Source organism: Macrobrachium rosenbergii, chromosome 37 (assembly GCF_040412425.1).
Source record: "Macrobrachium rosenbergii isolate ZJJX-2024 chromosome 37, ASM4041242v1, whole genome shotgun sequence".
NCBI classification, from domain to species: Eukaryota; Metazoa; Arthropoda; class Malacostraca; order Decapoda; family Palaemonidae; genus Macrobrachium; species Macrobrachium rosenbergii.
Window position 1 is genome coordinate 32,796,726 of NC_089777.1, and position 12,717 is coordinate 32,809,442.

Here is a 12,717-nt window from a genome sequence, read left to right on the forward strand (position 1 = left end):
CGGAAGCATGCTCATTCGTAAGCTTGTTACGCCGGCCAAACTATATCTCGTCCATCGTCTTGTTTAGTGACTGAATACCATCTCCTTTTATCTTTTCTTCCTCCCTTTTAACTATGAAACCTCCTTAACTTCACAAGTGTCTCTGGGAATGTTGACTTTTGATGAACCAAGAGATGAGTCGGTTATCATCAAAGGAACCGGATCCTCTTTACTACACACTTCAGGTTCTCCTAAAAAAAGGGTTCGAACAACATTTCTCTTTGGTTTTTACCTCCATTCTCTTTACACGAAATGAAAGTCAAGGATTGGTTGACTTTTCTCAAAGGAAACAGACAATCAAATAGATTGAAAGGGCGGAATTATTCAGAAATATAAATGGCAGTTACCACATATCCAGTGGTTCATCTCTATTACCTACGGATTATTAAATATGTGGAATAATTCTACCAAACAGAAATTGTCACCGTACTTTCCATCCTAACATGGCGCCAAAACGACTCCCAAAAGAACCGTCGCGAGAAGAGATCAGAACAAAAACGAGAAAATACTGTGTCTTCATTCATTGATCAAGACGACTTATTGTCTCATCTCGACACATGACGGACTGCTGCTTACGCCACCTCCACAATGGGTCCTCATTTCATCTGTGAGGGCGTCTCCGCATTTCTGAACGGATTAAGTGCCATCGAAACCAGCCCGTCAAAAGCCGACGTTAATTAGTCTAAAGCGAAACCCGTGTCCTTCCATAGACCGATGACAAAACTGGGACTTCCAAAATCTTCGCCTCGTTCCCCTTTCCACCATTCCTTTCCCTTCCCCCACCCCTCCCTCCCTCCCTCCCTTCCCCCACTTTTTACTATTTACGCCTCCCTTTAAATAAGGCATCATGGAGTCATTTGGGGAAGGTGGTTCGCTCCTTTTCGAGAGCTCTTCGCGAAAGCAACAATCTCTTAAGTAACACCTTATTAAGGGCTTCTCACATTTAGCTCTCACTTTCACACTCTTCCTCGCGCTCAAAGACCACTCAATTCTCCTCCTCGTTTCCTCTTTCTCTCTTTCCCTCACTCTCTCTCTCTTTCTCTCACTCGCTCTTTCTCTTTCTCTCTCTCTCTCTCTCTCAGGGGCGACCATTCCAGGGCACAATTCCAAGATTCCAAGTCTCACGTGATAATGATGTAAAAAGCTTTCGGGTCCTCGGCATTGTGGGTCCGTGACGGGACGAGCTGGGTGGCACAATCCCTCCCCGTCGCTAAGTTTGTTCTCTCAATTAGCAACTCGCCGGCGTTTTTTCGTGTGAAGGGCCATACAAACAGCTTTTAATGAAACAGTGTTGACTATTAAAACACTTCTCAAAAATTAACTGGGACCACTTCATACTGGCGAGGATTAAAAGTCGAGAAGGAGCCATTCATGCCAGGCCGCCTTATGCGCGCCCTTCTGTCGGTGGGAATACGAGCCTCAGCGGCTCCTTCCATAAGGGCGGAATTGGGCGACCTATCGAGTGCGGGGTTGCAGCGCCATCGCCCACCCTAAGATTAATCACAGATGCGTAGGAATCAGTGTGTTATTTGTAAAACAAGTTGACTCCTGGAGGCAAATGTTACATTACAGAACGGGCAGAGGAGGTGGCACGAGCCGAGGACTTTATTGGTCCTTACGAGGACCTCCCTAGCCAATCACGGGAGAGGATTTTTTTGTTTACCTTTCATTATGTTCACCGCCACTTCCAGACGATGATTTTTATTTGACTTTACCTACTTACTCGGCTGTCGATGCATAATTTAAGGACCTAAAAATTCCATAAGAGCTCCCTTGGAAGGCACGTATTATGATAATATATTGCAGAGCAATCTGATATGAGCAGCATTAATCATGTTGACTCGACGAAGAACTTCCACGATCATCAGCCATAATGCGTTACTACCGCTGCCACTACTGTCTCCCCCCAACCCCGAACCCCAACCCCAACCCCACAGCCCCCTGACACTTCCCCTTCACCCCGCCGGCACCGCCCCTGACTCCCATTGCTGTCTTTAGCCAACCCCCTTTTTTTCATCCTCCCTCTTTAACCACGATGTTCGTTCGTTCGTTCGTTCGTGCGTGCGTTTTCGAACGCTTTCCCCTCCCCCCAAAATTCCCGTGAAATTTGAATCACCTCACTTGAAAGTTTCTAGATCGACTTTCTTACTGATTTGCATCAACATGTCTCTTACAGCCTATTTGTAGATCGCTGGATATACGTGAAAACGTATAGACTTGTTGACGTATACAAATTCATAACCAGACTCGTATGGTAAATACGAAGAAACACTTACAGATCATTAATTATCAATGAACACAGACTTGTAGAGGGTAGATTATGAACAAACACTGACCTATAGAAACACAAATATGTATAAACACAGTCTAGTAAGTGGATATAAATAGGTAAACAGGGGTGAGGAAGGTAAGTTGCGTTTTCAGACAAACCTGTAGACACTTATATTAGAAAAAACTTATGTGTGTATGGATATACACATGTTTATGCATTTGTCTGTAAGCCTTGCAGAATTTAGCATTTATTGAGAATCCTACACCTGTACTAGAGTTGATCTCCTTTAAATGGCAGCCTTCCTGGTCCCGAATGGCGTTTGGTTTTTTAAGAGAATTTCACACTAATGCGAATAGAAGGATTAAAGAACATGAGGCTCAAGTTGTTAGTTAGAAGTCGACGTTGCCTTATTTTCACAGGAATACATCCAATAACCTATAGGCCTACATATGTGCTGTGACCATATTGTTAAGATGTACAGTCCCACGACACACACATGTACGTACAATTTGCAATCCCAGAATTTTGTATCAATATATCTAGAACTTTTTTTATCAAAATTATTTAAATGTAGTTCCTCGGTGTTTTATCTCAAATCTGACTGCGAAATTTTAACACATTGCTTACTACGCAATAAACAGAAATTTTCAATAATTGCAAATTAAGCCAAAACACCTAAGATATCCCAATGGACTTCTGAAATTGACCTAATAATGGTGTTTTTGTCAAGACATATCAGATTAGTTTCTTTACTTTGCTACTCACAAATATTGATATGAAATGGTAACGTCTTGCAATGAAGGAATTACTATCAGAGTAAATTAAAAAAAAAAAAAAAACACGCTGACTATCCCGATGGACTTTTCATTAGCTTAGAATTTGTTTTATTTCCAAAACGGGCAGCGCTTATTTTTTTTTTTTTTTTAGGGAGATGGGGATGCTAGTCTTTAATCTGAATGCGAAAGTGGAGCAAAGTGACGTTTTATCAGATATTAAGGAACTTGCAGTCACAAAAAATCCCTTTAGACATTATTTGGTAACTCTGATATGGTCTTATCTTCAAAAGGGTAAAAATATTTTTGCATTTTCTATCTCGAATAGCCACGTATTGCAATTTACTTTCTTAACAAGGAAAATGAAGTTACTGAAAATAACTCCAAAATATCTACGTACAATCTGGCTTAAAATCAGTTTTTAATTGAAAGAGGTCAAAAATTTGTTTTGGGAAGGGTTGGTTACTGACCTCGAATCTGAAAACGAAATTTCAATATATTGCAGTTTACTTGTTGAGTTTTGAGTTCCTAATGTAAATATGATTGTAAAATTTCTGTATCACAGTTTGCTTTCCATAGAAGGAAACATTAACAAGAGAACTGTATGAGAAAACCCCAAGGCTGTAACATTTGATTTTTCTCTTTTTTGTTTTTTCCGGGTCATTATTTGCTTTGTCTTCATAATCTTAAAATTTATTATTTGGTGTCTAATTTCAGATCTGAAAGCGTAATGGCAACATGTTGCTTTTAGCTTCCGATGAAAGTTATTCGTAATAACTCAAAATTAATACTAAAACACCGAAGGCCGTGCGCTTCGACCTTTTGCGGCTCATGACTGGTTTTGTTCTCACAGTAGCGATGATGGAGTTTTGGGTGATAGCTGTTGAACTCTAATATGAAACTGAAATATATTGCAATTGTCATTTTGGGAGCTCAAGACTGATTTGGTTTTCAAATGCGTAAAACAGGATATTCTGGTTACTTATTTCACTTCTGAACGAGAAACTGCTATGTAGTTACAATATAAGGAGGGCTTCTTTTATCCTACCATAACAAGTGACCAGTTATTTTCTATAACACAAAAGTTAAGCAGCTTACCTGACTTCAAAGTTTTCTTGCTTTTCAAATCACGTCACACGTTCAGTCAACGTACCGGCTGGTTCTGTTCTGTCTCACGCAAGCTTAAAGAGTGATGATAGGTTGGCTGGTCTCCTGAGGTGGAAAGTAGAGCATGAAAGTTTCAAGTTTCTTTGAGTGGGATACAGAGATTTTTTTATGGATTCTGGTTAACAACTTTCAATTTTGTAATCGTGAATAATAATCGATAAAGTGAAAATTTGTAGTATATGTTTATTATTCATTTCCGATTTTGTAATGAGAGACCAGGATGACTAAATGAAGCAGAAAATTTTCAAAACAACTCTTTGAAAGTGGGATGAAGAAGCCTCTGTAGAACATCGAAAATCCCCTTTCTGCTAATCGATAAGGAGATTCAAATATGGCATTTTTTAAATCCCCTATTCAGCCTCTTTTTGACAGAAGCATTCTGACGTTGAATTTGATGCCTACCTTAGAAGAAAAAAAGTTGTAAATTTTGATGAACTGCTGCCCTTATGGCAGAGAATACAGAAGAGGAGCTTTTCGTCCCCTGGTACTTTAATGACCTGATTCTCTGTTGGCGAACAAACGCTGTATTTTAACATAGAAGGCCATCATGCCACTGGCTCTTAGTCCTCTGTGAAGTTGTACATAGACATTGCCTCTTTAAACAATAGGGAAAAAAGAGGCGCCAATTAACGGTCTGGTAAAAGTATTGGATCCTCTCCGTAAGAGTGTTGGATCAAGATAAATGGGAAAGACAAGTGACAATCGACAGCTTGGAAATAGTCTCAGATCCTCTCTAAATTAGTCGCAAGCTTATTGGCTTCTCATAAGATAGCGTTCGAATTCCCCCCAATTAATCGCAACCTTGGCGAAGATGCTCGGAGGTGAACGAAAACCTCTGGGAAAAAGAAAGGGACTCGTAAATAAGCGAAAGGAAAAAAGTGTCCGGAGTTAATTGTGTTGAACAAATGAAGAACAGGAGAAGAGCGAAATCAACAACATGTCGTCAAATCCGCCGGTCACAAGGGAGCGCGAGAAATTAGAAGGACGACGTCGGGCCTAGAGCCGCCTGATGTCTTTACTTACAGACGGGTAAACGACCCCGGACGAAAAATCTGAATAAAAACGGAGCGATTTTTCCTATCCATTGATGGGATCTTAATGGCTCTGTTGCTCTTTGATAAGAATTTCTTCCTGGAATTGTTTATACCGCCACGAAATGATGCAATACTGTCTGCTGTGTAATCTGGGAAAGATGTTTCATAGTACGTCCCTATATTTTCTTTTACTGATAAACAACTGGTTTTTTATTTCCTTTACCGAGATGCTAAATGGGAAATACTGACAACTTTATTTTAATCTATTGGAATAGTAAATGAGAATTACTGTTAGATTAATATTCTCTTCCTAAGAGATGAAGTGCAAATTATCATTAAATTCAGGCCAGTTCATAATAATAAGTTAATACTTGGTTTCTAAGACAACGCGTTCACTTGGTAACGAAGACTTGAAAATATTTCAAGCAAATATAATATTTCAAAATTATGGCTTCCCGTGCAAGGTTTGGCCTAGGGAGGCTAGTTAAACTAGTGCTTCACAGCACCTAGTTAAAAAAAAAATCCAGTAAATAAAGAATTATTAAAAGAAAATTAAATACAAGGATTGTAATGAAGCAAATATGTACTGTAAGGATTGGCTGAAATTTCCCTATTATTACTCAGTGCCAACTGAGTGTCCTATTTGAAATGACGGCACAGATTCATATATGTGGCTGTAATTAAGGAGTCTGTCAAACATACCAAAAAGCATGCCAAAATCTGTCTTTTAGGTTACGTGGAATGATAGCATATTCGTCACCACTGGGAATGATCAAGAGCTGTAGGTTATTTCATCTGTTTCTCATGAATGCTCTATCGATAGTTTCATGACAGATGTGAGTGTAGATAGGCATCTTTCTTTTCCATGTATGCTCGTACAAACAAAGGAAACCCTATGGGCCAAAATGAATTACACTGACTTTAGATATAAACACAGCATGATATACAAGTGCATGGGTGTCAGGACTGGGAAATTTAAAGTTGCTTGTCTAGCTTCGGAGAAGCATCGTAAAAGGCTAATGGTAGATGATACCCTTGCTTCAGAGCTTCCACCACTGGAAGGTAAAGATGACACTAGGGGATAGAAAAACCTACAAACCTGGAAAAAATTACAGCTTCTGTGATGTGCAGTAGCCATCTCAATTTGGACTGGGATTTGACAATGACAAATACACAGGTTCATGGGAGGATACAGAGCTTTACCCAGAAGAACAACAATCAGTAACAGTAAGATTGGGTTGGTGATTCTGAGGACGCCATAAAAGAATGTGGAGCTGTGACTAGCTCGGAGTTGTTGCTGAAAGATGAAGAGACTGTTTCTGAGGGGAAAGCCACCAGCACACCACAGTGAAATCAGAGGAGGTTGAAGCATTAACTGACCTACACCCTCAATAAGTTGGTCAGAAGTATGGAATTACATGGGTGACTCCCAAGTTACGTCATTCAAAACTGTTGGTATCCTTGTTCCATTTCAGGAAAATAAAGACCAGAATTTGAGAAAGAATCGGTGATAAATGGCTTCCTTTTTGTTCCAAGAAATCGCATGTGACTATATTTACTGTGAATGCAATTGACTGTGATGAGACTTTATGTTACCTTTTGTACTGTATGATCATACGTAACTAATAACTTCCTATATTCCGCGATTCTTCCTTTTTTTATTTACCCCAATTTACTGAATAACCTTGTGACTTTTAGACGCTGAGCATGTTAACTATTCATGAACTGTCTGAATGTTACGTGAGAAAAATTGTTTTTTTTTTCCTTGCTAAATGGTCTATAGTCCGATTTAGAGATCTGAAGGAAATTCGGTTTTCTTTTGTGTGTGTGTGTTTTTTTTTTTTAATGTTATTCATTGCGAGGGTTAATGCGTAAGTTTTGGTGTTTATGAGCTGAATAGTTTTGACGTCAGATTGGAACATTAAATCAGTCAGACTTTCCACTGACCGCCAATGTTATATTCTTTTCTGTTTCTTAGCCTATGAGGTATTGCCAACTTATTTCGTTCATCTCAATTATCCGCCAGCCTTTCCCTCAACATTTCCGTCCTCCCTAATTCCTAGTGGCCTTTCTCTTCCATTTCTCATTCCCCTCCACTATTCCCAATAGTCTCCATCTTCCTTTCTCCCCTCCTTCCCTATTCACAGGATGTTCCCTATTCCTCCCCACTCCCCCTTCCCCTACACCCCCTCCCTCTCTATTGTCAGTTGTCCCGCTCTCTCACTTTAAACTCGGTCTTCATCACGCATAACTCCCACCTTTCTCGGCCCAACGCCCCTACCCCCTCCCTCCCGCCCCCACCCGCCATTTCCCCTTCCCCGAAGTTCCCAGAGGGAAATCAGGCATCCATCAAAATTTTGTCAACATAATATGAGATAATGGAATCCGTGTTCTAGTTTAAAACTTGACACGCCTTTTAAAAGGGGTTCTATCATTTATGCAGCGCTGTGATGAAGCCTTGCTTTGGAGGCTCTTTCGCGCCATTTCAGGGCTTTTACCGCGCTGCAACGCAGCATGGGTCTACTGTATGTCGCGTTTTCCAGCGGCCATTATTTCAACCGACTCCCTTGGATAATTAAAGCTTTGACGAGGTGGACGGACAGACAGCCAAACATTCGCATTTACCCGATGTTCTTGCATTTTTGCTAATGTTTCTAATTGTCTTTTGTTACGTCTTCTTCACTATCAGTAAAGAAGTACACAATTCAATCACTGTTCTGTCGTCGTTTTTCAGCATTTATTCGAACGAGTTATGGATAAAACAAAGCCACCAAAGCAAAAATCAACAGCGTAAGGTTGCTAGATAAAAATAAATAGACAATCAGTATCTTTAAATTCCTCTTGGCAAATTTTTGTAACGAATCTCGAAATTAATAATCACTCGATTTGAGCCTCGGCCTCATTGTGACTCTTTTTCGTTTACATCACAAGTTTAGGTCTGTCGCAATTAAGGTCATTTTTGAAAGACGAGGCTTTTTTACTTTGGGCAGAGAAAGACAGTCGCAGGCTGTTGGTAGGTTTTCTCTCGTCCCAGAGAGGACTCGAACTGACGTACCCTGCTCCCAGGGGCACTATTCTAATGGCCAAAATATTTCACTTTTGCTTGAAAGCTCTATGGAATTAAAGAAAAAACTGAATATTTTGATGACGTCTTTCAGGCTTAGCCGGAGTCACTTGACGCTTAAAGTGCATATCCCAGTTTATTCTTTCAGTGCATTTCCACTTTTTATCAGGATTTTCAGCAAAAGTAGATCTTCTCGGTTTGATTACTGAAACAGACTCCTTAGTCTGTGGGGCATTTGCATTTATTGTCGCGTATAGTATTTCTTTCATACTTTTTGTTACATTAGGAAAACCCAGATTGATGTAGAAGCTGGATGACCTCTGAACTACTGAAAGAAAAAAATTCAGAGGGAAATTTAAAAAAATGTTTTTGGACCAACTTCCACAGGTGATGACAAAACTACCTTTCAGGATGTATGACACTGGCATTAAATTTTGGAACCATAAAAAAAAAACACGGGTTTCACACTGTCAAGAGGACCAGATTAATTGACACTAGTGTTCATAGCTCCCACACATTAAGGTATCTATGAAAGTGTGAAACCAGGCGCAAGAGACCTGATTTCCTTTTCGAGAAGGTAAGAAGTAGAGGGAGGGTAAACAACAATGGCTTGGTAACTAGGAAATGAGGCAAAGCATTAGGCTACCATGGTTCTGTCAGAACCAAAAAGCATCAAGAACCAGTAGCATTTGTTGAGGGGAAACTGGCAGTGTCAAGTTATTTAAAGGAGCAAATAAGTGGAACTAAGACAGAAAGGATTGAAGACCTGTACAGAAATCTGGACACCAGACCAGATCAGAAGCTTCTAGAATTGTCCCCAAAAAACAGCGAAAGAAAACCCAAGACAAGGGAATGGTTCCCAAACTTAAGGATTCAGAGCGAAGAAATTTAAGAGGTAGGTAAGTTAAAGGGCCCAGTTGCAGATTTAGAGAGATATAACCTCAGATGACAGTAACAGGCAAGGAATGGCAAAGCATAAAACCCAACGGAAGTTCGAACTGATTTGAAATATGTATCTGAAGAAGTGTGAGAATCTGAGTAAAGAACCTTTCCACATTTGCCGAGGGAAAAAGGCCACCAGACAGGCGACATAATTCAAAGGCTTTTCAGTTAAGTTTCCCTTATGGTTTTGAGAACTGGATGACCTATGCCTAGACCCATTCGACGATTCCGATGCATTGTTGCTCTCTGTTTCCATTTTCAAATATTTATTTTTTCGGAATAACATTGACCTCAGCCTTTCTGCGGGTAATTTGGCCAAAGTAGGAGAGTTACACACCAAAAAAAATCATATGTAGATATAAAACTCATTTCATGTATAATTATCATTCTCTAAAAATTTATTTCACATGGGATAGTTAATTTATCGCAACTGAGAACATCATCTAAAAACAAAAATAAAACATACTTTAAAATACCAAATCACTAAAGGCTAGTGATGTAGATGCGTTCGATGCACTTTGTTATTAGTTATAAAATAGGATAAGGTATAGTCAATGTAACTATTACTGTCACAGAAATACATTATAATTCTGATTCTTTGATGGGCAACTAGCTTGGCACAGGGAGTGATAGTTTTTTGTGCCTAATTGTTTAAAACTTTGATGAAAAAGTATTTTAGTGCCTCGTTATATCGACATCGTCTTTCTTATCATCCAGGAATACATTGATCTGTTTATTGGTTTATCTCTATTGTTATTCATTTGTTTGTATCCCCCGCAGTTTTCTCTTTCTTTACAAATGTACCTTTTAACCTGTGAAGCTTGCTTTGAAAGATATAGTTTTTTTCAACTTTCTCATTATGAAGATTCACTGTTTTTAGCAATAATAATAATAATAATAATTAATTATTACTATAATAATAATAATAATAATAACTGAGAATCATGAAAAATCTAAAGCACCTTTACCTTTCATGAAATAATTTGTTGCTTTAATATCAAATTGGCCTTATGCCAGTACGGGTCCTTGCTCCGGCCTGAATCAGGGAAACTAAATCACCTAAGTAGGAATAATGGCTTCATGAATGGTACTTGATTAAGGGAGTGTTAGGCATAGATGCTATTGTCTCTTTTCGACTTAGGCCTATGGGGTTTTGGTCTGGCTCTTCGTTATTTATTAGAGTGTTTCCTTTATTTTATATGTCCTCCTTACATTAAGTAGTTTGTAATAACCTTATTCTCTTTAAGGTTTTGTGTACCCAAGTTACAATTTTAATTATTACCATTATTAGCAAGCATCTACAGAAATTAATTTCTGTGGAATAAAATAAGACTGGGCTGAAAGATAAGAACAAAGCCGACCATGTTTGTAATCTATAGACATCTATGGAATGAAGAGAAAGTTCCTCGTTGGACGAGTCGGTAGAGTTCTCGGCTAGCACTCTGCTAGGCCCGAGTTCGAGTCTCCGGCCGGCCAATGAAGAATTAGAGGAATTTATTTCTGGTGATAGAAATTCATTTCTCGGTATAATGTGGTTCGGATTCCACAATAAGCTGTAGGTCCCGTTGCTAGGTAACCAATTGGTTCTTAGCCACGTAAAATAAGTCTAATCCTTCGGGCCAGCCCTCTCTAGGAGAGCTGTTAATCAGCTTAGTAGTCTGGTTAAACTAAGGTATACTTATGGAATGAAGAACCTTTAAAGTTAAATAACCTTTGTCAAATTCATGAAAATTATGAAAAAAAAGTTATTACACATTAAAAATTACTTTCAGCTTCAAAAAGTAATCTTCATACACAGCACTTCTTTACTGGAACGCAAATTCCTTTCAAATAAAACTCATAAAATTAGGTTTCACTGACTTGGCCAAGTTCTTCCCGACACTAAACTTTGACCATTGATTTAACCTGTTTGCAAGTGCTTGGTCATTAGAGAAATTTTTTCTAGATATCTGTAACAACGGCTACATTTTTCATCTGTATTTTAATGACCACATATAAACCAGTTCTGACAGACCTATGCAAAAGACGACGGAAGGAAGGAGTGTGGTGAACGGCCTCTAACCCAGAAAAGAGAGAGAAATTATCGCCTCTTTTAAAAAGCAAGACGATAGAATTCTCAGGAAAAAAAAAGAGTAAAGAGAGATTGCAAAGTCTTGTCTGCAAATAAATGACGGGAAACAACGTAGTCTAACCAGAGGGAAGAGATAATAGACCCATATCCGCGTGAAAGAGAGAGTGTTATAGGACTTACGGAGAAAGACATTAAGAAGAGAATTCCAGAACTTACGATCGAGGGAAAGGAGCAGTTGTCCTAGAGGTGTTTCGGTTGGTATGTCCAAGTCCAGAGATCCTCACCAAGCCTCTTATTCCCTTCAGCCTCCTGCCGTTACACGTTGTCCTTACTGGCATGAATGACCTTTTGGGAATTTCTACGCTCTACAAAATACCTTCATCCAGTGCTCCCTTCTAAGTTACTTTCCAGATTACCTTGCTGTTGCTACACTGATGGCCCTTACTATTACGATATCAGACTGATATAAAGATTAATCACTCAATAAAAGTTTACCATAGGTAAAACCTGCTTTATACGGCTAAGAACATATATATGAAAGCAACATTTGGATTTACAGAAGTAAATCTTGGATAAAATTCATAATAGTGACTGTAAAATTATTTGTGCTGTAAACATATTGACTTTATCCCTTTTGGCATAAACTGAGGATTTACTCGTATTTATGCTCTCATTTGCATACTGTTTATCCATATAAAACCTCCTTTTCCTATTATTTTACCAGTATTTAATGATGCCTTTGCATTATCATCAGCTCTTCATACTAGCTTGTATAGCCTTTTTCATCTTTTCTATCAATTTTCCATCTTCATTTCATTACTCAGTTTCCTCTTGTGTTTATCAACAATTAAGGTGTCCGTGACCTCAATCATTGCGACTCCAGTATACCAGAATCAATCAGACCAAATTCCAATGCCAGGTAACGCTCACATTCATTACCTTTTTCACTCCCACGTCACTGAAAACAAAGACGAAGTGGAAACAGAGCAAAGTCAATAGACCCCCAGTAGATGACGCACCGAACAAGTAAAACAAAAACAGGCGAAGCATAAACACCTTCAAAAATTCATGCCACATAGTCCGAGCTGAAACACTAATGGGCAACAACCTGACCTGTGCCGCGTAGCGCCGCTGGAATTATTGCTCCTATGAATATTGTCGCTGTTTTTGATAACGTCCCGGATAGCGCTGCGAACGAACAGCAGGCAGAGAAAAAGTGGCGCTGCTTTTTTTTATGCTGTTACGGATCTTTGCTCATGGGGCATCCTGCCATTGCGAAACCATGTTTAAAACATGGTTTTCTTCAGACGTTAATTACAGAATAAAGGTGCTCTCACAACTGGCCTTTCTGTTTA